This window comes from Panthera leo, chromosome E1, assembly GCF_018350215.1.
Source record: "Panthera leo isolate Ple1 chromosome E1, P.leo_Ple1_pat1.1, whole genome shotgun sequence".
Classification (NCBI taxonomy): Eukaryota; Metazoa; Chordata; class Mammalia; order Carnivora; family Felidae; genus Panthera; species Panthera leo.
This window is the reverse complement of record NC_056692.1, coordinates 52,965,918-52,993,887: the sequence shown is the minus strand read 5'-3', so window position 1 is coordinate 52,993,887 and position 27,970 is coordinate 52,965,918. Positions and strand designations below refer to the sequence as shown.

At 50.6% G+C, this 27,970-nt stretch overlaps 1 long non-coding RNA gene across 2 annotated transcripts in view; it reads left to right on the top strand.

Annotated features, from left to right (window-relative positions):
* The first annotated feature begins 4,552 nt into the window (after positions 1–4,552).
* The window catches only part of LOC122205969, a 166,712-nt gene continuing 143,294 nt past the window's right edge, over positions 4,553–27,970 (top strand). For both annotated transcript variants that reach the window (XR_006196320.1, XR_006196319.1), the window contains exon 1: positions 4,553–4,628. This is a non-coding gene — a long non-coding RNA (uncharacterized LOC122205969). The remainder of the gene's footprint in view (positions 4,629–27,970) is intronic.

Sequence of the window (27,970 nt, the reverse complement as noted above, 5' to 3'; positions counted from 1 at the left end):
AACACCAGAGCTTGGGTATACGCAGGAGGTAGAGGTTTGGGGGAGGAGAACATGAGGTGGTACGTGTAAAATGCATAGCTCAGTGCCAGGCAGGAAGGCTCCAAGAAAAAGTTAGCTCTTACTATCTTTCTGGTATTAAAATGACATCATTACCTCCCTTTTCTCCACCCGTCAGAGTTTATCTTCCTTCATTTTGTATTCTTGGTGTATTTCTTCATGAGATAATGAGCGGCTCTGTGATGGCAGTTGTCAAAGGAAATCTTGACATAAATACTATCTTCGTGAAACCCTGGATGTTCTTTTGAACATAGTCATGTCATGTGTTGCTTCGGACAGATGTGATCCGTTCCCTTTCAAGAGCGATCATAACTAAGTGTGGGTTGAATTGGATGGCTGGAATTTGAGTTCTGGAGACTTGGTATCACTGTGGGTGACCAATGTGTTTGGACGGTAGAAGGAAATTTGTTTTTAAATCGCTTTTCACACGTTCTGGGTTCTTACGCACGCTGACTTTAGGCAGTGACCCCTCAGAAAGCGTTCCTATGTATCTCGGAGTTTGCAGGGGGGCTTTTATTTTATTTTATTTTTTTATTTTTTGTAGGGGGGCTTTAAAAAAAACTTTTTTAACATGTTTACTTATTTATTTTCAAGAGAGAGCACATGCAGGGGAAGGGAGCAGAGAGGTTGGGGAGGAGAGAATCCCAAGCAGGCTCTGAGCTGTCAGTGCAGAGCCCAATGTGGGGCTAGAACCCGTGGAACTGTGAGATCATGACCTGAGCCAAAGTTGGACGTTTGACCGACTGAGCCACCCAGGTGCCCCTGGAGGGGGGCTTTATTGGGAGGATGCTGAGGTCAAGGGAGAGGCCATAGTGGGTGAATCCAAGGGGAGCTTGGAAGAAGGAGAAGACATTCTCTTCCTTTAAATAATTTCCAAAGCTTTAAAAAAATACTTATTTTTAGGAGAGCACAAGTGGGGGAGGGATTGAGAGAGGGGGACGGAGGACCTGAAGTGGGCTTCTGTGCTGAAAGGCTGACGGCAATGAGCCCGACGTGGAGCTCGAACTCAAGGACCACGAGATCATGACCTGAGCTGAAATCCGGCGCTCAACTGACTGAGCCCCCCAGGCGCCCCTAAATAATTTTCAAGTTTTAACATCGCAACACTCTTGGGAGATCATAGACACAGAAAAGAGCGGAAATTCTCATAAGGTCCAGCGATTTGGCCTGGGTATTTCTTTGTAGCCTGGAGTTTTCTTGGAAGTCACCTTTATCGATTCTCAAAATTCCTGGGAATTCTGCAACCTATTCCCCCGTGAAATGTCGCATTTCACAGTGTACCCATTGTGTGTTTCCAGTGCCCTCTTGTCCCAAACCCCAGCACCGCCTGAGAAGTTACAAAGGGCGCTTCCTTCCTGACCCTCCCCTCTCTATTAAATTAATTAATTAAAAGGCACAAACCCTTGCAGCCCGAGAACATTCTCCGTTTCTTTCGGTTGACTCCCGTGCACTCAACAAAAATCTTCCCACCATTTGGGTGACTTTACCGGGCTGCAACCTGCAACATTATTTCAGGCTTTGTTCTTAACATCTTGTGCTCCAGATAGCGCCAGCAAGGGAGTTTGTCTGTTTGTTTGTTCATAAAGTGCCTACGTGGTTGGAAAGGAGGGAGGGAGATGGTGATGAGAAAGAAGGGTTGGCCAGGGAGCCGACCTCCTGCAAGATAATCAAAATGAAAAAAGAAACAAATGTGTTGAGAGGGAGTTACTTTAAGCGTCACATGAGCTGCAGGATTTGGGCCAGCGAGGGGGTTGTGTTTTCAAGCACAAAGGGTAACCGAACTTGGGTCCTCGCTTGGCGTATCTCTCCTGCAGCCTCTGGGTCCACGGCAACCAGTGAAAAAATCTCATTAGGAATGTTTTCCCCGTCCCCGGTCCCCACCCCTGTGAGATGATCTGAACCCCGAGTGGATGAAGCAGATGCGGCGGTTCCCAAATAGCAGAGTAGAGACAAGGGGAGGGAGTTTTGTCCTGGTGGGGACGGGCTGCTTGGGGGGGGATCAGTTTTGGAGGCCAGGTATTCTCCTGTTTGGCTCTCCCTCCATTTTCCAAATTCTCAGGTTAAGTAAGAGCAAAGTGAGAAAAACCGTGGAGTTTGTACTGTGTGCGCACTACTGGCTGTGACTTTTGAGGGTTAGGTTGACTAGATGTTTCTTTTAGGGGTGTTTCTGGAAGCGAAAATGGGAAAGTTGGTAGCATCTTGTCTGAAAGAATCAGGGAATGGACTTATCTTTAACTGTGCCTGTGCACAAATAAATCTTGCTGCTCCTGATTTTGTGTGTGTGTGTGTGTGTGTGTGTGTGTGTTTACATACACCTGGGTCCATGGTTCCTGGCTGGCGTATCTGTTTGTGCATAAATATGTGCAGAACTATAAATAAAAACCACAAACGAATGCCTTTAAATGAAACATGAGGGCTACGCTTTCTATTTTGTGCAGGAAACAAGGCATGCACGTCTCGTTCAGAGACCAAGTCTGAACAGCAGCTCTGGGAAGGGACGGACAGGGGGTGCTGGGGCTCCCAGGGCTCTGTTTACCCAGGAGGCATATTTTCCTTATATGGAATTTAAGGAGGGATCCCTCTTTGATGCTTCAAGGTGACACGGTGTGAGCCTCAAAGACAGACTGGTCATTCTCCCACGTGTCTTCCTATGCGTGACATTTGTAGGTTTCTGAGGCCACTAGAAGGCCTGTCAGACTGGCTGTGCTGAGGAGTGACCCTTGTGAGCAGGTGTAGTACCCACAGTTAGCATTGTTTGAGCACCAAAGGTGTACCGAGCCCTGGGCTAAGAGTGTTATCTCGGCACTCGGAGGACCGTGGGAGGTGGGTCATGTTGTCATCGGTTTATACACATAAAGAGACAACTGCTAGGAGGGCCCACACATCGCCAGTGTCCCCCAGATTGACATAGAGCTGGGATAATAACTCAGGATGGCAGAGTGTAAAGCCTGCATTTATCCTTCCCTCAAAAGAGAGGATGGGGTGACCGGGTGGCTCAGTGGGTTAAGTGTTGAACCCTTGCTTCCAGCTCCGGTCATGATCTCCCGGTTCATGAGTTCTAGCCCCGAGTGGGGCTCTGTGCTGACAGCGTGGAGCCTGCTTGGGATTATCTCTCTCTTTGCCCCTCACGTGCACTCACGTGTGTGCATGTGCACTCTCTCTCTCTCTCAAAATAAGTAAAACAAAACAAAAAACCTTAAGGGATATATACTAAAGAAGCTGAATAAATGCTTCCTGAGTGGATGAAATGTTCTAGCAGTTTGAGAAGTTAAAACACATACACGCTCTCTTTGTGTTTACCATGTAGTAGACGTTAGCTGTGCACCTGGAGGCAAGGTCTAGAACTTGCTCTCCGTTTCTTCACTTGTACACATGGGGAAAGTCAGCACACACATTCATGAGGATTCAACGGGGTAAGGGTCTCAGGGCTCTTGGAAGAGGTGCCTAGTGCCTACCGCACTTGCCGTTACCACGGGGATGGCTGCAGTTACCGTGGGGTGCGGCAGGAGCACGTGGGCGAGTGCAGGCGGAGACCGCATGCGTCGCGGGTAGAGGGTGGCACAGAGGAGGCCGAAGGCACCCAGGGAGGGGGCATCGGCCGACGGGGTGTCTGGCGTGCACTCGACCAGGTTCCCGAGGATGGCACGGACGACGAGACCGATACCCCAAGGGTGCAGGGACAACATGTGGGGGTGACAGGAAGGAGCCGGGCCTTGCCGGAAAGGTCCATTGTCGGTGAAAGTGCCAGCCGAGGAGAGCACGTGAAAACCCTGCTGGGCCAGGAGGCAAAAGAGGAGCCCGGTCAGTGGCTCTGAGCTTTAGAAGCATGGAAGGAATGGATGGTATTGGGTGTGCGAGGGGCAGCCTGGGTATTGAGATGGAGGAGGGGAAGGTGAGATGGGCTCCGCAGGCACCCGGTCCAGGCCCCCTGTGCAGCGCAACACCGTGGTTCCTTTGCGTGAGCCCGGGTACGTGGAGGCGGGCGCGTGAGCCTGGGTGTGCGCTGTGCCGGGGGGGATGATGGTCACGTGAGCACGGGTGGGCGCTGGGGGGGGGATGGTCACGTGAGCACGGGTGGGCGCTGGGGGGGGGATGGTCACGTGAGCACGGGTGGGCGCTGGGGGGGGGGATGGTCACGTGAGCACGGTGGGCGCTGGGGGGGGATGGTCACGTGAGCACGGGTGGGCGCTGGGGGGGGATGGTCACGTGAGCACGGGTGGGCGCTGGGGGGGATGGTCACGTGAGCACGGGTGGGCGCTGGGGGGGAATGGTCACGTGAGCACGGGTGGGCGCTGGGGGGGAATGGTCACGTGAGCACGGGTGGGCGCTGGGGGGGATGGCCACGTGAGCACGGGTGGGCACTGGGGGGTGGTCACGTGAGCATGGGGGGGGCTAGGGGGGATAGTCACGTGAGCGTGGGGGTGGGCGCGTGAGCCTGCGTGTGAGCTGTGTGCGTGTGGGGGGGTGGTCACGTGAGCATGCGTGCGCTCCGCGGGGATGGGCAGGGGAACCAGGGCGCCCTCCGTGGAGGTGAGCACGGGAGCGTGGGTGCGCTCCGCAGGCGTGGAGAGGTGAGCCTGGGTGCACTCCGTGGGGGTGGGTATAGGGTGGGGGACAACGGGAACGTGAGGATACCTCGCAGTTTAGATAGATCGGCCACCAGGGCTGTTTAGAGGCAAGACGACGTCGGGAGAGTGGACAAAGCTGGTTGGTAGAGTGCCAGACAGGAGACTGAGGGCTTGTGGGCTCAGGCAAGATGAAGGGAGCTGCGCGTGGGCCGGGGAGGTCTTAGGGAGACCCCTGTGGCTGCGCCCCAGAGCCAGCCTTAGTTCGTGTCGCCAGTGCACATCACTTTCGGCTCGGCTGATTACAGCATCGACTCAGAGTCGGGCTCTGAGGCTGAATCCAACACACGTTTGTACTGACCCAAGGGTGGAGCATGACCCACCCACCACCCCGGTGACTACATAACATTAAAGCATTACGTTTCCCCGAGGAAACAGCAGCAAGGCCAGTGGGGACGTGAGGGATGACAAAGGAGGATCGTACACGAGACCAAGAGAACAGTTTCCTGATTGCGTAGCCGGGAGATGAGCGGGGGTGATGGACGTGGAGAAAGGCAATCTGGAACCTTGCTCGGACTTCTGATAGTTGTGGAGGGCTGGCCAGTCCCAGACCTGTTGCAGGCAGCAAGCATCCTGATTGCGGGAAGTACGATGGTTCTTTTTGGTGTGCTTCTGGATGAGATAAAGAATTGCAGGGTGGATGGTAGAAACTAGGAACCTTCAGTGTATTTGCATCCCCAGGTGTGCAGACGGGCGGACTTGTTTCAAACCCTGTGGGCATTGGCAGAGGCTGCTGGCATGTTGCTTGCATCATGCGTGTTGCATCATGCATGTTGATTGCATCCCGCAATCAGGATAGACTGGAGCTATCGAATTCAGAGATGGCCCCAGCTGGGAGGCTGGCTGGCACACCAAGACGTTGAGGTTCCACGTGGCCAAAAGAGGCAGGGACTATGGGCTGAAATCAACAGGATGAAACTCAGCAATGTTGGGTCCTACACAATTGTATAAGGGAGGAAAAGGGGTGATACTTGGGAAGTCGATCGTAGGATTAAAATAGGAAGTTGCCTCAAGACAGTCACAATGTCTGAGGTAAGGAAAGGAATAGTCAAGTGATTCTGGTCCATACAGAGCCCTAGGGGTAGCTGGTTATTTTGGGGTCCAGTAATTGGAGTGTATTTGGAGGAGGGTGTCCAGGATAGTGAGGGGGTCTGAAAAATCATTCTGTGTAAGAAATAGTTGTCCTATCACTGTCGTCCACTAAATACGTCCAATGAGCGAATTGCCTGAATGAACAATACCAATGGATTTTGCTGTTTGAAAGGGTGCCATGTTGAGAAGAGAATGTTCATGAGACGTTCGTGGCGTCCTGTAATTCAGGAAGAGGACACGTTCGTGAAAGTTCTTGAGTGACAGATTTCAGCATGATTTGGGGGGAGTTTGGGGACTCTCCTTCCTCCAGATGACCTGGTAGAGCCAGCTTGGGTAACAGGAGTGTGGGGCTCAGGGGAGGAGAGGTAGGAGCTTGGGAGAAGGAATTAATTGTTGATTGGGACCTTTTTTGACAAACAACCTGGCTCTTGTTGGGCATGAAATAAGCCTGTGGAGACTTAAAATTTGTGTGTGTGTCTATGTGTGTATATGTATTACTTTTTACTAAATAATGCATCGAAAATAAACAAAGACTGAATGTAGAGCTTGATGAATTTTTACATATGTATACATCTGTATAACTACCATCCATAATCAAGATCTAGAATATTTCCAGCAACCTGGAAGGTACTATCGTGCCAGTTCTTCCCCACTTACCCCAGATATTTTATGGTTCATCGTGGTGTTTTGTTGCAGAAAGGAAGGGTTGCGCGCTCACAGCTAGGTGGTCGACAGATGAGCCCATCCAGCAAAGAAAGAAAGAAGGGCTTCTGGTAGAGAGGTGTCTGAAATGAAAGTGAAATGGAGCTCGATTCTGAGTTGGAATGAAGTTTGGTGGGTCCTAGAACCTTTCTTTTAGGCTGAGACATTTAGGCACTGCATTTTAAGAAAACTGTTTTGCTCATGTGTAGACTTTTATCCGGCCAGATTTCCATCCTGAGGGTGTTTCTTTCTACTTATCTGACAAACCATAAATTTTATTTCCTTTAAGGGCAAAACCAACCTTCGAGTGCATTCATGGCCCACGTTTTAAGAGTCGGCTCCCTTTCTATCCTGGGTCTCTGGTTAAACACATTTTCTTTTTCTTGGAGCAGACTTCGCACAGAGGGGTTGACGATATGTATTCCTCCAGAAGGAGCTCCCACCTGCCCCGCAGGAGAAGAGAAAGCCAGGTTCCACCTCATTCTGCTCTGGTAGCTGTGTCTGTCCTGCTGAAAGTCTTACTCCTGTTGCCCGGGAATCCTTCTCTACCTAACCTTGGTCGCTTAGTGCTTCTTGGTTTCTAGTTCTTTTCCTCTGCCTCCTTTAAAGAGCGGCAGAGTTTTGGACTTTGGACAATTCATCATGCCGGAAACCATGTTGATTTTCGGGAGTCTGTTTGTTTCCGGAACAGCAGCCCGCTTCCCAGTGAACTGGCTGGCGATTGGTTGATGAAATGAAGGAAGTAGCCTCAGAATGCTGGGGAAGGCTTTAACGCCCGTGGTGTTGTCTCCTTGTCTTGTGTTTGGGACGTCAGAGACCGAGACATAGGCACCAAGACTTTGATGATGTCTGTTGAAGGAATCTCCTACCTCTTGCCCTGTTGGGAACATGGTGGTTGAAAACCTAAGCTTCTCTTTGAGCACGGGAGTTTCTTTTTTCATTATTCATCTACCTATAATTGTGGTCACACTCATACATAATATAAAATTAACCATTTTAACCCTTCTTATGTGTAACATTCAGTGCCATTAAGCACATTCACACCGTTGTGCAGACATCATCACCATCCCCCCACAGAGCTTTTTTCATCTTGCGAAACTGAAACGCCGCCCTGTTAAACAAGAGCTCTCCATTCACAGAGTCCCCCGACAGCCACGATTCTACTCTGTTTTTCTGTGATTGGACTGTTCCAGGGGCTTCGTTGAAGTGGAATTATACACAACTTGCCCTTTTGTGACTGGCTCATTTCGCTCAGCATAATGTCCTCAAGGTTCATCCATACTGTAGCTTGTCTCAGACTTTCCTTCCTTTTCAGGGCCGAATAATATTCCACGATGGACACACCCCATTTAGAGCATTGTTTTTATATATTTTTTTATTTTTATTTTTCAGAGAGAGGGAGACAGGGTGTTACTGGGGAGGGGCAGAGAGAGAGAGAGAGAAGGAGACATAGAATCTGAAGCAGGTTCCAGGCTCTGAGCTGTCAGCACAGAGCCCGACACGGGGCTCGAACTCATGAACCGTGAGACCATGACCTGAGCCAAAGTCAGACGCTTAACCGATTGAGCCACCCAGGCACCCCTAGAGCATAGTTTTTAATGCGAGTGCATCATGGACCGAGTCTTCTTAATTTCACGTATATGGAGCACCTACTGTGTTCCTGACCACACACCCATTATCTTGTGGCCGGGGGTGGGGGTGGGGAGGGACTCCCAAGTGTAGCATCAGTGTTTTTCATGGGGAAACAGAAGTACGCATGGGTGAAGGTGAGCTCTTCAGGGGAAATATCGCCTAGAACTCCTCCTTTCCAGCGTTTGCTGCACAGAAGGCTTTGAGGTATGGTCTAATAGTTCTCTTTTGGCAAGCCATCTTTCCTAGATTTCCAGAAATATGATTGGGATTGTTTTCCTGGGCTTCAGAGCCACAAACAGTGATGTGGTTTTAGGCATAGGCTATTGGCAAGGCTGATGAAATGTGGGATCATTTCATTATCCCCCTAAGTCAGTATTGCCTGAAGGCTTTTAATGTGATGTGTAGGTAGGTAGATACAGGGTTTTTTTTTTGGAGAGACTCTAAAACACCACGCTAAGGGAATTGGAAATAAGAGGGTGAACAAGCCGAAAGTTAGACCCAGCTCTTCTGTTAATTCATTTTGAGACCCTAGGGAGGCTTTTCATTGCATTCCCTGGTTTTCTGCTTGGTCACACGTGAAGAATAATCCTACCCTCTCTGTGTCACAGAGGTCTTCATGGGGAAGGGTGGTTCAAAGCCCAGAAACCTTTTAAACAGGGTTGTCCGTCAGTTGAAATGGAACTCCCAGCCCATCTCCAGTCTCTGGATCTGTACAACAAAATGTGTGCTCAGGTCACATGCATTATCCGTCTCATGGTTTGCCTTGAAAGGCTTATTTGCCAGATGCGTTCACCTGTTCATCGAACATTCACGGACCGATTCCCTGTGCTAGGCACTGAATGAGTGTCCCAATGGAGAGAGGGGTGAACAAAACTCCAGACATTAAGGATCAAACTGTTTTGAGGAAAAAAGGGTGATTACCAGATGATTATAATGCTCAGAGGCTAATTCATACTTTGCAGCCTGTCCTTTCCCTGTCCCTCCAAGAGACAAAGAAAAAAAAAATGAACAAAAGCTGAGTTGGACTCTTAGTAGCTCTTTGTCCCTTTTGGATGAGTGTCCGGTGTGTTCCTCGTGCTCACAGATAATCCTTCAAGGTCTTGGATGCAAACAGTTTTTCTGTGTCTCCATAGTTTTTCTCTATCAAAGGGGAATTTCAACAGGTGTGGATCCTCAGGACTCGGTGGTAACTGCAGGGGGGTGGGGCAGGGGGTGTGGGGCAGACGGGTTTTGGTAGATATTTGGTGCAGGGGTCCTTGCTGTCTGAGAAGGAGACTGTCTCAACCCAGACATTCCAAGTTCATTTTGCAAATGACACCTTCCCCTTGGGACTGAAACTGTGGTAGCCACAAGTGTTTCCCAGATTACCGGTCCCATGCTAGGTAAGACTCACATGATGAAGAACCAAGAGGTAGTCATAAAGATGCACTCTTCTGAGTAGGGATAATAATTGCACCCTGAAAATGAAGATTTGGGGCAGAGATTCATGTGAAGGAACCCTTTTGTGAGGTGATTTCTTGGCCGGTACGGTAGGAGACAGATCTCATTCGTGTGCTGCTCTAAGTCATGGAATGAGAAGAAACAAACTGTTGATAACTTGGAAAGTGCTGGATGTACCTCGGGGAGACCCGCCACTACCTCCTGGGGCGTCTGCTTCCCCACTGATGAAATGAAGGAGGTTGGCCAGATGCCCTGTGGCTCGTTGGTTTCTGATTCCTACACCCTGTTTCTGGCAGAGTTTGCCAGCTCAGCTCTTGGGCATAGCACGGCCTCTGGTACATGCCTTTGGGACCCGTTTCAAGAGAGTGTTGAATACACAACCCTGAAGACTCTTGCAAACCTTTCTAGGTAACACTTACTTCATTGCGCTTTTAAACACGAAACAGAAAGAACACGCCGCTTAGCAGGCTCACGGTAATCGGGGCTGACAGATGTCACTCAGAATTTTATTATTGAAAGCCACAATGATTTTCCAAATAACCTAAAAATGTATAATCCAACCTCAAAATAGTGTCCTGTAACACAGGCCAGGGAACCCTGTAGGAAATGAAGTCAGAATCTTGGCACCCCTGATGTGCTTGTTCAATTGCTTTGAAGACTTTCACGTCCTCCCGGGAACACAGGCACGTGAAACCGTATCAAGTTGCGCACTGTGGCTGCCAAGCTCTCAGAGGACGGAGAGCGCCTTGGGTGTCTCACTCTGGTACCTAAGCCAAGGTGACACCTCTTCTGGTCCCCATGAAGAGCTTTCTCCCCATCCTATGAGAGCAGGGGTGGGTAGAGAGCAACGTTAACACATTTAAAAAATTAAGCACCTTTCAGTCTGTAGGTGGTTCTGTTTTACTCGGAATCTCGGGCAGGTGACTCATCGAGACACGTACAACAGGAAACGAAAATGTGTTGAGTGCCTACGATGAATCCAGGCAGGGTGCTTCATGTACCCCTCATGTTGTTTACGTATTCCTCATAGTGATTTAAGTGTATATTAAATATTATTAATATGTATGTTAACTACATTAACACAGGATGAATTGTCAGTAATACGTTCATCATAAAGTCTTGTGGGAATTACTGTCCCGTTCTGCAGATGAGGAAACTGAGGCCCAGAGAGGTCAGGGAACTTAAACCCCGTGGATTACAGCTAGGAGACAGAAGAACAGGAGTTTGACTCCAGGTGGGTACTTGGGGTTTTGGAGTTGGCATGAGTCTCATTGCTGGCTAACTGTCCTGAGCCAGCAGCCCTGGGACAGTGGGTGGGACCAGCGAGCTGTCTTTCTAGGACTAGGAAACGGGCAGAACTGGTCTGGCCTGAAGGGGGAGGGAGGACAGGTCTGGGCCCCGCCCCTTCCAAGGAACTGCCAGAAGCCACGCCCCCTGTCCCAGGTGGGCAGCCCCCGCAGCACATCCCGCTGGATGCTATCTCTCCAGATTGATCTCCAGGAAGCCTCTCCCGCGGCTTCCGAGCTGGGGGAGAGGCAGGCGGGGCTGCCAGCATCCGACTGGCCGTTATTTGGTTTTCTCTGACTAGATCTTTGTTTCTGTGAAACCCTTAGCTGCTGAGGCTCTCGCGCGTCGGCTTAATCGCTGCCTCATGGAGCGCTAGCCTGGTTAAGTAAACACCGCTGGAATATTACCTGTCTGTTAACCTGTCAAAATTGCTTTACAGCCCCCTTTTATCTCCCCCCCACGGAATTTCCCCTGGAGTGTTCTGCCTGCTCTCTGGTTCCTTTCCTCCCTGCCCTCCATCCTGCAAGGCCTCCCCACCCCCTGAGTCATTAAATATTGTCAGAGTTCCGCCACTTACCGCTGCCCTGTTTGCCCAGTGCAGATAAATTGCTGTTGACTCTCTGATGCAGACCAAGGACACCAGGCTCCTAGCCCCAAGAAAGTAACCAGGATGCCTGCCAGGTGGGCGGAGGCTGGGGTGGGGGGGCTCGGGTCTGGAGCTGCCCCAGCCTGGGGGACGCTGCCTGGGGAGGGAGCCCTGCCTTCCGGCTACCCAGTTTGCCTCCAAGCCAGCCGGCACTCTGCTCCTGGCACGCCTTCTTCCTTCCCTCTCCGTCCACTCCGCCCTCTCTCTAAACATGGGGTTTATGAATCTGAGGGTCTTAGGGAACATCCAGTTCTAAGTCTCGTAGAGGCTAAGCCCTGGCTCCGTGATTTGGTCTCATGCTCCATTGAATATGTTCAAGGATTCCTTGGAGATTCACTTCTTTCCCCAAGTTATGGTAAAATACACATAACGTGAAATGTACCATTGTAATCGTTTCATTTTATTTTTACATTTTTTTGAGAGAGAGAGAGAGGGTACAAGTGAGCGAGGGGCAGAGAGAGAGAGAGAGAGAGAGAAGCGGGGCTTACCCGAAGCAGGGCTCCTGCTCGCCCGATGTGGGACTTGAACTCATGAACCGTGAGATCGTGATCTGAGCCAAAATCAGATGCTTAACTGGCTGAGCCACCGAGGCGCACCTGCATTGTAATCATTTTAAAGTGTGCGGCTCAGTGACATTAAGTACATCCACGGTGTTATGCAACCCTCACGACCATCTAGTTCCAGAACTCTTTGACCCCGCCCCCACCCCAAAAGGAAACCCCGTACCCGTACCAGTCAGGTAGTCATTGTCCACTCCTCCCTCCCGCCGTGAGCCCCTGGCTACCACTAATCCACTTTGTGTCTCTATGGATTTGCCTGTTCTGGGTATTTCTGGATATTTCACGTAAACGGAGTTACACAAGTTGTGGCCTTTTGTGTCTGGCTTCTTCCCTATGGTTCTCAAGGTGCCGGAGACTGACTTTTGTCTTCTGCTCAGGGTGGGGACTCCTCCAAGGGACAGTGGGACAGTTGCTGGGGAACCTCTGGGTCTTGTGCCTGGCAGGCGTGAGCCTCTGGTCTCTCCATCCCTTGACTTTTCCACCGGAGACTTTCCAGTGTCTTCTTGGGGAGGACATTTTGACTTTCAGTAAAGCCACCAGGCCTTCCCCGTCTGCCAGGCTGGGCAGAGGCAAGTCTGGGGCCTGCCAGGGCCTGGGGGAGGACTTCACGAAGAGGGTCCTCTCCTGAGCAGCCCTCCATGCTTGTGATCCGTCCAAGGGCTACTATCCTTTCCTCCTTGGGGTCAGAAATCTGATAAGTCCTGGAGCCGTTTCCTTTCTGGACAGCGAGCTCAGCACATGGCGTGGAGAAGATCTAACTTTTCATCGGAGAGTCAGCGGCGTTAGGGGCGTGGGCTTTGGAGTCCGCTGGGCGTTTGAATCTCCTCTGTCATCTCTTAGCTGCATGACCTCAGTTTTTCCACCTGTAAAATCGGGATGACAATGCCTTTTCCTTTAGGGCTGTGATGATTACACGGTGATTGCGTGCATTACTGACGATAAATCGCTTCACGTTGCTTGCAGTGCGTGATGTTTAGGACGTGTACAGTAATTGGTTATTGTTCATAAAATGTAGGATAAAGGGATCGGTACATCTCCCCACCCTCCCCCCCCCCCCCCCCCATATCAACCTTCGCCAATCTAGAGTTCTGGCAACTTCTAGAAAATGCACAGGGCTTTAGGGTATCATTTAATTAGATGCATTTGCTGGTTTTCAGGTTTCTGAAAAGCTCTCAACTTTTGGTTTGCGACAAGGAGGAAACCTTGCTTCTATTCAAGTCAGCAACAAGACAGGGTGTCACCATTTTTTTTTTTTTTTCGTTTGCTTCGCCATGTTTGGAATCTCTCCCATTCTGAGGCCATTCCTGACTCATTCATGTTTTCCATTCCAGTAGCCTGACCCCTGGGACGTTGGTGACACGGCACTCATTAATCACGTGTGACACAGAAGGGCTGTAGAAAGTGTGGAAGAATCGCTACGTGCCCTGAGTGCCCGGTCCCTTACACGGCTGGGGACGAGGGGCTCCATTTCGTTTGCAGCCTGACATGGGGGCAGTGTAATCTTTGTGAGGTTTCTTGAAGGCCTACTAGGTGAGTGTGTGAAGCAGGCTGCAGGAATGTTGGTGGGCACGTCGGTGGTTCTGTTTTTTGTCTGTTGTGACGGATCGGTGCATTGTGAAACCTCTCTGGCCTCCCGTCTGTGAATCCTTTGCCCTCGGCCTGTGTGTGTCTCATGACACGAAGGGAGACTGTGGCTGGGCCTTTCACGGTACCTGGTTCCCACTCTTGTCTGGCGGGCACTCTGGGTTTTCCACGAGAGCTGGGCACAAACAAGTCGGAGCTTCTCAGAACAGCCTCTGAGCGGCCTCCTCACAACTTTCTTGGGAACTTTTTGTTTTTTTATTAACACCTCGGTCAAGCAAAAAGATGCCGATTCCCTTATTTTCTCCCTAACTTTGTGTGCATATATGTGTGTGTGTGTTTGTTTCTTCAGGAAGGATGAACCTGTAGATTTTTTTCTAAAGTCATGTTTATTGACATATAACTGACATACAGTAACACTCACCCTTTTTTGGTGTTCAGTGAATTTTCATTTTTAAATACTTCTTTATTTTCGAGAGAGAGCATGAGCAGGGGAGGGGCAGAGAGAAAGGGGGACAGAGGATCCGAAGTGGGCTCCACGCTGACAGCAGAGAGCCTGATGCAGGGCTTGAACCCACAAACCATGAGATCGTGACCTGAGCCAAAAGTCGGACGCTCAGTCGCCTGAGCCACCCAGGTGCCCCAGATTTTCATTTTTGATGCTATGTGCCCCTCCTGTGATATCCCCTAAAATCTGGTGTGGACTCACATTTACCTGCAGATTCGAGTAACTGGGAAGACAATGCTTGGTACCCAGCCCTGGAGACGAAATTGTTTCCGACATGATTAGAAAGTGGTGCTAGGGAGACAGATAAAAACAGGTGAAGGACATTTTTGCCTTGGTGGGGGGTGGGGGGGGTACTGAGGAACAATTTCTGGGCATTTGTCGCGGCATTTTAAGGAAGATACTAAGCAGAGAGCTGCGTTGTATGTGAGCAGATGAATTCGGGTGGACTCAGCCGGAAGCTTCCGGAGGCTGACCTGGGCTCTGAGTGCTTACCTGGAAGGCCCCTGAACCATCCGCACCAGGGATCCATGAGATGGGAGGGCGGGCCTGGTTCAGCCCCTTGCTGGGTGATCTCATCTTGCCTTCAAGAGACTGGACCTCATTTTCTTCTTTGGCTATAAAAGGAGCTTCCTGGGGCTTAAAAGTCTAGGCAGAGGTTTCGTCGTCTTCTCCCCGTGTCCGAACCCCCGCTCCCCCCGACCGGCACTGTACTGTGGGGGTGTGAGCCCTAGTGACCCCCAGTGCCTTCCAGTTCACTGGCTCGCTGATAACGTTCCAGTGGGTTTTGTGTTGCGTTGCTTGGAGACGGGTGGAACGAGGCCAATCACGATTTAAGTGGGGCTCCTGAACTTTCTGGGGCCACTAGGTTTGAACTGGGCTCCGTCCTCTTACTTTGCTGGTTCGTTCGCTGGCCCTGCCTGCCTCCTGAGGAGAAAACAGAACTCCGTCTACACTCAGATGAGCTGCCTTAAACAAGGGAGGGAACAGAAGCAGAGACCCACTCTGCCCGCGCCCCCCCCCCCCCTCCCCTGGCTGCCTGCCTTCTCTTCTGGGGCTGAGGCGGGTAATTGTCTTGCCTTCAAGCCATCAAGAGACTGCAGCCAGCCTCTGAATGTCCACTCGGGGAGTATGGCTGGGACTGCGATATGCCTGTCAAACCAAAGGGAGGGTGCTTCACAAGGCTCCAGAGAGCGGCTTTGTCTCCTCGCAGCAGCTCGTGGGCTTGCGGCCATATCCTGGCTGAGCCATGGTGCATCCAGCTTCTCTGGGGCCAGGGCTGAGTCACCACAAATCCCCCACAGCGTTGGCAGCGGCTGTTTAAAGAGACCCCGCCTGGAAGAACAGGAGCGCTCTGGGGTTTCTCTGGAATCGGGCTGGAGGAGGGAAGGCAAAGGGTCAGAATCTGTCAGAATTTTCTGGCATGAAGGAGTGATCCCAGGGCTCCTGCAGTCAACCTTTCCACCACCTGGTAGACCCCTGCCCCGGCCTGGGCGGCGCACACGTGGAGTCAGGCCCTCTGAACACAGGTACAGGTGGCCAAGTTCACCTCCCTCTTGAGAGATGGGCACGGGGGGCTTGGCCCTGCACGTCACACCGTCTCTTCGCTGCAGCCCGGAGGCCTGGGAGGCCGGTCCAGGGGTGCCGTGGCTTTCCCTTCTGCCTCCTCTCACTGCCCACCTCTGAGTAGCCCAGTAAGGAGGGCAGATGAGAGGAGCCCCAGAGTTCAATCCGTGCCCTTGATGCCTGGAAGGGCGGAGAGGCAGGGACAGACTGGGAGTCAGCCTTGGGATGAGATGCCCGCCCATTTCCTCTCTGCCTGGCTTCAGGGTGCACTGGGCAGTCAAGTCACTTGGTGGGTCCTGGCTGTGCCCAGGAGATGTGATACCTGCCTCAGGTCCAGGGAGACGGTTAGGGGGAGGCTGACAGCAGGTGAAGGGAGAGGGGGATGAGTTTTCTGGACACCTGTGTTCATACATATAACCCCACACACTTCTCTGATCGATCCTGGCTACGAAAGTAAACCGTACCCTGGGTGAGAGAACCAAAGCACGTTCTGAGGTATGAAGAGCCATCAAGTTCCTATAGATGTTTGCTTTGAATTTTTTGTTCTTATTTGCTAGACAGAGTGTGAGCTGGGGACGGGGAGAGAGCGGGAGGGAGGGAGGGAGGGAGAGAGGGAGAATCCCAAGCAGGCTCCACACTGCCAGCGTAGAGCCCGGTGCGGGGCTCGAACTCACGAACCGGGAGATCATGACCTGAGCGGACGCTTAGCCCGCTGAGCCACCAGGTGCCCCGCCCTGCAGACCTTTGCTTTAAATGCGAGTGCGTACATCCTTGGAGGGCTTACAGGTGCTAGGAAGGCAACTAGGCATCTTTGAAGGAGGAGACAAGGCCTCATGTGGTTTTGTTTATCCTGTGACATAGCACCGGGGTGGCATTCCCGTCCAGGATGCCTGAGTTGGGAGTCCTGGCTAAAGCCTCTGTAATCCAGCCTCTAGAGGGACTTACAGGGGGTTCTCCGCCCCCGCCCCACCTTCCCCTGTTCCCTCCTCCCTTCCCCCTTCTGCCCCGCCCCCACCCCCACTCCCAGCTGACTCGTAGTCACCGCTGCAGGAGGTTTGTCTCTCTTGCTGGAGTTGTGTCTGTAGCTCAGTGACACTAGGTTATTCCTAAATGTCAGGCCTGATTTGCTGCAAGTTTTATTTGATGCGAACAGCATGTTTTATTTATAGTGCGAGGGTCCGTCCATGTATCTGCCCTCTTACAGTTTGTGCTTACAGGGCGTGCGTAACTCTTCACAATTAAAAGCAAACAAACACACGCAGCACCGAGGGAGTATTGCTTACAGCTCGGGGCTTGGGTTAAAGTGTGGTCACTTGACAAAGCCCGCTCCAAGATAAGGCATGCACGTGTATACGCTCACACAGTTAGAATCCTGAGGTCCGTCTGATCTTCTCATGGCTTGGGTTTTAATTTAAGGTTGAGGGCACCTGGACGGCTCCGTGTAAGCATCCGACTTCAGCTCAGGTTACGATCTGGAGGTTCGTGGGTTCGAGCCCCGCGTCGGGCTCTGTGCTGACAGCTCGGAGCCTGGAGCCTGCTTCGGATTCTGTGTCTCCTTCTCACTCTGTCCCTGTCCCTCACACTCTGCCTCTCTCTGTCTTTCTCTCTCTCTCAAAAATAAGCAAACATTAGACAAAAATTTTTTTAATAAAGACCATAAAAAATAATAATTTAAGGTTGATAGGTTGAATGACCCAAATGTCAAAGATCTCCCGGTCGGCCTAACACAGCTCCGTTAGCGATGTGTGCTCGCCTCACCCTGGAAGACACACGCTTGAGGCAAGGTGCCTTGGTTTTTAAGGCTTAAGTTTCTTCTCTGTGCGGTTACTGGCTCCTGCTAAATTACTCTAGTACCTGCTCAGCTAACGAGGGGAAATGTCCCCTTTGTGTGAAAGGCAGGTTTTGTTTTCTTCCTCACAGCCAGATTCTGTATGTTCCAGTCCCCTCCTTCCCAACAGCCAGCGGACTGTGTGGGAAAGGGGGGTAGGAGTGCATTCCGGGCAGACCCTACCCCTGTAACCAATTCCATTTTTCTCTTCCCTGGGAAGATCCTCTTATCGTTTCTGGGAAGAATTCAAAAGTGAAGTGGGTTTTACCAGCTACGCAACCAGACCGCACAGGCCCCAGGGAGATGACGAGCCTCAGACCCTGGGCATTGTTCTTCTTGGGGGAAATGGAACCTGGCATCCTTTGCCGCAAAGACTTGATCCCTCCTGACCTGAAGGTGTGGCCTTGACCAGAGTGACAAGATTGCAAACATTGGGAGCGAAGAAAGTATCTCATGTTGCAGCCCTTTTCCTCCCAGAATATTCTGAACTTCCTGTCGTTTTTCATCAGTTGCATCGAGAGGAGAGACTCTGGGTTTAAAGCAGTGTCTCTCCCCTTTAAGAGGTTGTGTTGTGTATGAATTCAAGCTGAGCTTGGCATGGAGGAGCATTCCCTCTGACCAGTAGCTTGTTTTTTTCTTTTTCTTTCTTTCTTTCTTTTCTTTCTCTTTTTGCAGGCCAGGATGGCACTTAAGAATTCCCCAGCATGGGGTCTGGCTCCGTTTCCAAAACCTCTCCTGCCACCCTCTTTTCCTGGCTTCTCAGATATATAATGCTTTACAGGGCTAAGCATGGGGACAGAGTGTTTTGCATGGACGAACAGGAGTCTCAAAATAAAATACGGGCTTGTTTGGAAAAGCAAGGTGATGGTTCCAGTTAGCATGCTGGGTAGGTTCCTGGTTTGGGTTCTCTGTGAGCCGTTTCTCGATACGAAGCCGCTTTGGAGTCTCTACTCCTTCCCCTATTTCTTTCAACATAAAAAAATAAATAAATACAAAGCATACAACTCTGCTGACCATCACGTCCTTTTGTCCTTCCTCTTGCATGCATTAGTGCACAACCCTGCTCAAGTTTTCCTTCAGGGAGCTCCAGTAGACACTACAGAGAGATGAGAAGGAAATTAAACTCGGTGGGGGTCACCCCTGCACCTCGAAAGTAATTCCATGATTGAAATGCCGAAGATCCGAAGATACCTCTCTCTGTCAGACCCGGAGAGAGGACGGTGGGAGTAGCTTGCGCTGAAGGGAATGAAGGTTTAATTTCTAGGTGGCTCTTTGAAATGAGTCTGGTTTGCAAGGGGTGTGTGTGTGTGTGTGTGTGTGTGTGTGTGGAAATGCCTGTCCTGAATGTCTGTTAACTCTTTCCAGTCTGATGGGTTTTTTTTCTCTAGGGTGAAGAGTCTTTTATTGTCCATATGAATTTAAAGGGACTCATCTATTGGTCATAAGGCAAATGGACTCAGGCTCTCTGGAGGTGAGGGTGGCAATATACAAGAAAAGTCTGGGAGGACATACTCTTGACACACTCTCAGCACACTTTTAGAAATGGGTTCTGAGGACGTTGTTAGACACGCACAGCCTGGGTGAATTCGTGCATTTAGGGAACAGTGAAAACCCAAAAGCAATGGGTGTGCCCTTCAAGGGGAGGGGATCGCCCGTCCATTGAGTGGGACATGTGCTAGGAAGCTGTCGAACATAACGTTGTTGGCTTCTGTTCGTTGACTTAGAAATATGTTCACGATGTGCGCCGTTCAGTGAAAGCAGTGTGTTTTCAGACGCTAGGAGCCCTATAGTGTGGTACCCCAGACTGGATCCCGCAACAGGAACAAGAGATGTTGGCCGAAAAACTGGAGTGATCCAAAAAAATCTGTACTTCATGGTAGCGTGTCCATGTTAATTTCTTAGTTTTGACAAATATACCGTAGTTATGTAAAATATCCATGACATTTTTTATCTTTCCTGGGTGAAGGACGTATGGGAACTCTGTACTGTCTTTGCAGCTTTTCTATAAATCTAAAATTCTTCCCCAAAAAAATGTCTTTTAAGAAAAAGCATCTGAGCACGCTTAACACTTTGGAAGGATTTATAACCAAAGAACAGATTACCTCTGAGGGTTGCTGTGGTTATAGATGATCTTAATTTTCTGGTTTGCAATGAGATTATTTTATGTTAAAAAAAAAAGTCAGGGAAGTTTATTCCCTCTGGGGAAAGAAAGTAGCACCCGATAAAATTTTGTCTTTTTTGTTTGTTTGTTTTGTTTTTTGGTATTATTGCCTATGACTCTCTTCATTAGACTTCATGGATCCTTTAGGGTAAAGTTTTAGTTCATTCTTCTGGGCACAGCCAGGCAGGCAAGATATGTCACGATCAAGAGCTTTGCTCTTAAAAAAAAATTTTTTTTTAAATCTATAAAATGGGGTTAATGACTCTTTTCTCTTAAGGCCATGGCGAAAGCTAATCAAGTCTGCATGGTGTTACTCATAATGGGTGCCATGGTCACCTAGGGGACCCTGTGCCTGGCAGCTGCTCGCATTGGGTGTATCTTACCCCGATATATCTTTTCTGAAATCTTCTATGCTAATCGTTACTTCTGTGATGGATGAGTGTGTGCATTATATTTATTTGTTAATTCACTTAATAAGGATTTATGGGCTGTTACTCAAACATTAAGTATTTGAGGATCATGATTATGCTGTTCCCTTCCTATCCCACTGTCCCATGCTCCATGCCCAAATAATCTTTGTGGGTTGTGTTTGTATATGTTGTGTCTAAATTAGGCCAGTTGAGAAAAATCCTTCAGAGGTGTGACTTTTTTTTTCTGAGCCCAGATTCTCTCATAAAGGTGCATTGACTTCACATGTCCTCACCCTACCTTACCTGCAAACACACTCGAGGAGTCTCCCAGTGTCCCTGGGGAGATGGCCATTGTCATCTTTCCTGGTGGTGACTGAGAAAAGACATTTCTGTAAACTCGCATGTCCAGGAAGGGTGTGTCCCCCCCCCCCCCCCCCCCCCCCCCCCATCGTCATCTTAGAGCCTCAGAGCTGACCCGGAGATCCCCTGTGGAGACTGGAACACTCTGCACGTGGCCCTGGGAGCCAGGCCACCCGCATCCTGATCCCAGCCTGGTAACTGCTTACTTCTCAAGCAAGGTCACCACAGCCTGTCTGAGCCTCCCTCCGCTCCACAATACAATCCTGGCCACTTGGGCTTCCTGGGTCTAATGTTCTGCGATTCTAGAACATTTGGCAAGAAGAAGCACCATCCTTCCCGACGCCCGCCCCCCCCGCCCCCGCCTCCCCACCCAGAACACAAAGCAAAAAACATCCCAAACCAACATCACAGGCTTCAAAGCTTTGAACATACCATTTCAATAATGTTTATTTAATATTGGATAAAAATATACTGCTTTACCTTTGAAAAAAATAATTAAATAACCAGGAGGGCTTCAAAGCATTTCCTTTCCCCTCTGCTTTCCAGGAGGAGAAATATTTTTCAAAGTCATTTGCATATTAAAGAGCCGGGCCCCAGAAGCCCTTCGTGTAGGGGACTGAGATCAGCAAGTCAATCAAGTATTTCTCAGAACACCCGTTTTGTGCACAGTTTGAAACAGAGACCCCTTCCCCTTCTCATAATGTCCCCTTCTCCCTTTCCTTTATTTGTATTTTGTTTCTCTTCAGGCCCGCATGTGTGCGGAGAAACTTAATCCATTTGTTTCTGATTCATTGACACTTAACTCACCCAAACGCCGTGTAGAGAGAGGTAGTCTAAGTCCAAGATGTGCTTCATCCCAAGGAACAGGAAATTGCGTCTTGGGCACAGCGATCGAACACAGTCCCAGGCCGCCGCGACCGGTCTTAACCCAGACCACAGAGGGAATCTCTGCCTTGGGAGGCTCTGGGTCAGCTCTGAGCCCTCTGAGTCTTTCCCGTTCGCTCCTCTCTCTGCAGCCTCTGAAAGCCTCAGCAGCTCTGAAAACACCACAACGAGGTGCCTTTCACATGAGGCTGTTTTGGGGTGCCCTTTCATTTCTCTCTCCCCCCCCAATATTTTATTATGGAAGTGTATAAATATACGTAAAAGTTGGAAGAAAGCATTTTACAGCAAGTGCCCATAGACCCTCCACCTCCATGCCGTGCTTGACTTTTGCCAGACTCCGTATCTCACGGCCAGCCGGATTTCCCCGCATCTCTCTGCCCCATGTTCTTCGATCCATTCAGAATAAGTTACTAATCCCCCCCAAATACCACAGCACGAACATCATTAGCTGGACTTCAGTATCTGGTTAGAGATCTTTTGCTTCCTTTCAGGCAACCTTTGCGCAAATCTCAAGTGTCCCTAGGTACGGATGCTCCCAGCACCCAGCAGGTTCCCCCATGTGACTTGGCCAGCCCCTCCCCACCCCGAGGCCCCCAGTGGCAACTACTCTTCTGTTTTGTTTTTTGTTTGTCCCTAGATGACTGTGCCCATTCTAGGGGGAACGCCACATAAATGAAGTCATTCCTTACCTCTTCCATCGTGTGACTCCTCTTTGACTCAGGGTAATGTTTCAGAGATCCATCCCATTCTTGGACGTTCAGGGCTTTTGTGCCCTTGAGGGCTGCCCCGTTGAATGACGGTTCATTCTTCTATTCTCCCACTGATGGGCACCTGTCTTGTTTCCAGTTTGGGGCTGTGTTGAACTGAGTTGACTGGACATTCTTGAACAGAACTTTGTGGACACACATTTTCATCTCTCTCGGGTTAAATGATTATTAGGAGTGGAATCGTGGGCTCAGGGAGTAGCTATCCACTTAGTGCCATAAGAAACCATCAGACCCTTTCCCAGTGTGCCCGTACCCTTATGCACTTCCGGTGACCATGTACAAACAAACCTTCCAATGGCTCTTCTCGTCATTAGCATTTGGGGCTGTCACTTTTTATTTATTTATTTTTTTATTTTGGATTTTTTTTTTTTCTTTTCAAACTTCTGTTTCGATTCTGGTTAACCTATAGCGCCATATTGGTTTCAGGAGTAGAATTTAGTGATTCATCGCTTAGCATGCAACACCCAGTGATCGTCATAACAGGTGCCCTCCTTGTCACCCATTTAGGGGCCATCACTTTTGAGAAGTTCAGCCATTTTGGTAAGTGTGTGGGCAGATCTTGCGTTCTCACTGTGTATTATGTGTGTCTCCTCTGCGTAGACACAGAGCAGAACGTGATGGGGGAAGGATTCTTTTTTTAAAAATTTTTTTAAAACATTTACTCAGTTTTTGAGAGACAGAGGCAGTGTGCATGGGGGAAGGACGGAGAGAGAGGAAGACACATAATCCAAAGCAGGCCCCAAGCTGTCAGCCCAGAGCACAATGTGGGGCTCCAACTCACGAACCGTGAGATCAGGACCTGAGCTGAAGTCGGACCCTTAACCACCTGAGCCACCCAGGAGCCCCTGGAGGGAAGCGGGATTCTTACATGAAGTGCTTATGAGCCAGCTTACCTCTGGGGACCTCAGGAGCCTTCCTTTCTCTTGGCAAACTAGAACTTTCTGATTCCACTTGCCTTTCTCTGTCTTGTAGATCTGTGCTCCCTCCTTAGGGGACAAACACCCCCATGGCAGGGGCTGTGGCTCAAGTCAGCTTTCCAGCAGTGCCCTCGGGGATTTGTGCAGGTGCAGCTTGTTCCCTGAGGCTCCAGACTCACCCTTGTCACCAGACCGAGCCCCCTGAAACCTGGGCTCCCTCAGCTCAGCTGGGCCCCCATGTCCAGCAGAGCGAGAGACCCACGGTAGATGTTCAAGACATATCTGAATAAAGGGACCGAGTGACCTTTTCCTTCTTGCAAGTCGTGATCCATTTATTCAACAAACGTTGTCTAAGGATCTACTTACCGTCTCCGGTGCTAACCCAAGGCTGAGGACGGTTTGGAAGTAGATAGACCTGGTTGCCTGGCCTTGTGGAGCTCTGTCTGGGAGCCCCTTGACTTCCAGGCAGAAAGTGAGTTGGTGCCATGACAGAGTCATGGGAAGGAAGGGCCCTCAGCCGGCACACTGTCATTTGTCGGCTGTGTGACCTGGCCCGTTGGCTTGTCCTCAGAGCCCCCATGTGCTCCCCCGTGCGATGGTTTCTACCTCACAGGATGATTGTGGGGATCAGAACCCCCGCCTCGAAGGTCCTTAGCATACTGCCTGGTACAGAATGATACTCAAGAGGGGGCGGCTCGTACTCGCGTTACGTTTACAGGTATGTCTCAGAAGAGACAAAAGCCATTGAACCCTAGTAGGTTAGTTATGTCTCCCAGCAAAGGTGTACATTCCTTAAAACCTGGGATCGAGGGGCGCCTGGGTGGCTCAGTCGGTTGAGCGTCCAACTTCGGCTTAGGTCACGATCTCATGGCTCGTGAGTTCGAGCCCCCCGTCGGGCTCTGTGCTGACAGCTCAGAGCCTGGAGCCTGTTTCAGATTCTGGGTCTCCCTCTCTCTCTCTCTCTGCTCTCTCCTGCTTATGCTATCTCTCTCTGTCTCTCAAAAATAAATAAAATAAACATTAAAAAAATTTTAAAAACCTGGGGTCGATCTGTCTGATTTTTCTAGGCTCTCCTCTTGTATATGGTGCTGAATCTATGCCTGAAGACCAAATAGACATGCCACGGTAAATGGAGATTAATGTGCAAGGGATTTTTTTTTTCTTTAATTTTGAAAAGGAAGCCGAAATCCCACAATGGGTGTGGCATCATCGGCTCTGCCCACAGACCTGGATAGTGTCAGACAGGCCCTTCAAACCAGCTCTTTTAAATTGCGTTACAACAACGGATGCTTCATGAGGATTTGCTGATATTCTTGGACGTGGGACCTAGACTTCTCTTCCTGCTGAGCCGCAGGCTATTGGGCTCACCCGGCTGAGTCTCGTCTCTTCTGAGTAGTTGCGATTGTAAATAATCGCTGTGAAATGCCTACAGGGGACCAGCCTGTGCACAGGATAAAGTCCCAGTCCTGCTTCTAAGAATATGAGTGAGGAGGGAAATGGTGAGTGGATGTGACCCGGGAAGGGTCACCCCGAAGCTGGCCCCTTCTCCCTACGACGTGCACCTCCCCGGGCTCCCCAGATAGGGTCACCCTCTGCTCTTTTCTTCACCCACCTCGCCAAACTGGGCCGGCTTCCCTTCTGGGTCAGATATCCTCAGCGCACTTCCAGCAGCTGGGCCTGATGTCAGAGGCAGAGAACTGTCTGGATTCCTGTCCCAGCCTCCCTCCCCACCGCCCTTTTGATCCAAGATTGAGTAAGAGACGTTGGCAAGGACCGAGAGAGACAACTCAATTGTTTCAACTTGCAGGGAAGGGGGAGATGGGTTCTCATCTGCAAGATGACTCATGCCCCCCTCCCCCCCCAACCGGCCCCCTCCGACCCCGCCCTGCCATTAGAAAGTTCAAAACCAAATACAAAACCAGCAACAAACCACAAGCGAATTGCCCCCTTGTCTGGGTACACACTTGGCATTCAGAGACGCCCTTGGAGAGAGGCTGTCCGGGATGAGCTCCTTCTCACGGGCTGTGTATTTCCAGCTCTGTGTTGTGGGGTCAGGACCCTGATTTTCGGGGTGTGCGCTTTGGAGGCAGGGCCACCCCTGGTCAAAGCCAGGTTAATTGGACCGTCTCTCATGCAGCTCGCTCCCCCCGCTGACTTGCCCTTCCCCCCCCCTCCCCCCCCCCCCCCCAAGTCCCTTCTCAGTGGAGCTCTGAGAACAGCTTTTTCTCTGTTTCCTGGACTCTGAATGCGGTAGCTGTGGTCCCCGGGCCTGCAGCGCGGGCATATCATGTAACTCCTCTAGGCTTCATTCCTATGCAGGACAGGTAGGCTGCAGGCTCTAACACGCCGCCAGCCAGGCTCCACTGAGGCCTCGGCACCAGTGGAAATTTTAAAAAAAGAGGGAGCAGGAGGGGAGTGAGTGAGAGGGATTATTTTGTTTCAACGTGTTTGAAAGCGAGATCTGTGGCCAGTTGGGTTTTTTTTCCCTCCCCCCCTTCCCCCCTTATTTACACAGTCTGTTCAGAGGCACACCAGGGCCTGTTTGGATTGGGTGTTTGCTTCGGAGACAGGCCAAGTGTTTCAGCCCTGCCCGGTGGCACCAGGAGGCCCAGTCGGTCACAAGACCTCACAGGGCCTCCTCGCTCTCTGCTTTCCTCCTTTTCCCCGCTCTCCCTTCCTTGCAGCGGCTCTCGCTCCGTAGCAACCCTGGGCACCCTGGGAGGGAGGCTGTCCGCTAAGGGGACTTCACCTGCAGAATGAGGGCTTTCTGAGTCCCGGGCAGGGGTGTGGGGGGTGTGGAAAGACAGAGAGGAGGGCTGGGGTGCAGACCCTGGGATAGATGCTTCTCTAGAAGGTCTGGATTCACAGCCCCCCCCCCCAACCAAACCGGGGTCCATGAGCAAACTTGGCAGTGTGTGGAACAGTTTCACATTTGGGGAGCTAAGCCGTGGCCTGGGCCTCTGGAAGTCTGCGTAAGGGGTTTTCTCTCGGGGATGAGGAGCTGGGATAAGGCTTGTCTGGGGAGATAGTGCAGAGCAGAGCCAGCCCGCGCTGTGCTCCAGGTCTTTGCTAGGCCAAGTAGGATCCAGCAGCAAGCTGTAGCAGCCGGAACTTGCTAGAAAGGCAGGCTGTCAGGCCCCGCCCAGACCTAGTGAATTAGAACCTGCTTTTACCACGATCCACAGGTGGTTCACGTGCGTGTTACAGTTTGAAAAGCACACTTCTGGACCTGTACTTCCCCAAAGGGGGGTTCCTGACCTCCTCCTCCTACCTCGAGATGCTCTTGGACAGAAGGATTCTGCGGTCAGTGCCATTGGAGAGAGTTGTAAAATGCACCTTCCACCCTTGGAAATTAATTTATTTATGTCTGCAAGAAGAAGTCTGTTTAGTTTGCTTGAACTCAGGATTTACCAACTTTGATTTAGATCATCTCCCACCATTTCTCCCCGAGGAGCATGTGTTGATGTCCCTTGGAACTAATGGTGTGTGGCTTCTCCTTGGAGAAGCACGGCTCTAGTTGATAAGGCAGTTCATCCCAGGGGTTCTCCAAGGAGCTTACATGCCTTCTCTGTAGAGGGAGGAAGAGAGCCTAGTGGTTACGACATAGACTCCGCTTAAGGACCTGGGTTCTAATCCCGGCTCAGCTCCTTTACTAAGGGAGTGGCTTTTGCCATGTCACACAGCTGCTCCGTGCCTTGGTTTTGTCCTCTGTGAAATGGGAGGGATGACAATACCTAACTAGATAGAGTTCTGGTGACGCTTAGACCATTGAATGGTGACTTACATGAGAACGGCACCTGGAATGCAGAAACCCCTTAGTAAGCGTCGGCTTGTGCATCATTTTGTGTCTTACTTTCTTGGGGTCCCTGCCCCACAAGTAGTCTAGATGAGCCATCCCAAACCCAGCTGTGCATCAGAATCCCCCATGGAGTTTCTGGAGCCCCATGGCAGAGCCACTGAGTCGGTCTCTAGCAGGGAGGCCTGGGAATCTGCATTTTGTAAGCCCTGGGACTGATTCCAGTGCAGTGGGCTTTTCCTTAGGTGGCTGGGGTACAGCTGCTCCAGAACCAGTCTTCCGTAGCCGAGGAAGGCCTGCCCCGATTGCTCACGCTGCTTTAAAGCTAACACTTCCCCAGGGAAGGTGCAGTCTGGTCTGGGGGCCTGAAGTCAGCAGTAGAACTTTCTCCCTGTACTTCATTCTGCTCATCTATCCAATGAGAAGGCGGTGCAAAGTGTGGCCCTTGGATCACCAGCAGCAGAAGCATTTGGGACTTGCTAAAACTGCACTCTCAAGCCCCAGCCCAGACCTACCGAAGCGGAATCTGCATTTTAACGAGAACCCCATGAAGGTCGCGTTAAACAGAAGCAGTGCCTCTCCAGAAACAGTTGAAAAAAATCAGTTTGCAGAAGTCAAAATGCAGTAGCCTTTTTTCTTAATGAGGAGAACTCGGTTAAGCTGAGGACAGTACCGTGTTGGGGGACATTGGGACAGTGACCAGCTGTTATCCATGCAGCTGGAGAAGAGGAAACAGGCTTCAGGAGCCCCGGGGACTACAATCAGATTGGTGAGAACCTTTCCTGATGTTGCAGGTTGCAAGTTCCTAAGAAGATTTGCAGGAGTAAGTAAGCTTTGGGCTGGCTTCTCTACTATCTATTAATATCAGATTGAAGGCTGTGTGTCCATTTTACAAATGTTTATCCAGGTGCCAGCTGTGTGCTAAGCTTGGGCACCAGTGGATGGCAGGGATTCTGTATTGCTGGTTGTATTCATACTCAGGATAAGCACGTATCTCTGTGCTCAGAGCTTTGCATGGACAAGCACTCTGGCATAGCTGATGGCCTTACGGAGGTGTATCAGCTATCTACTGCTGCGTAACAAACCACCCCAAAACTTAGTGGCTTCAAATAGTAACTGTTTGGTCATGATTCTGGATTTGGAGATGGGCTTG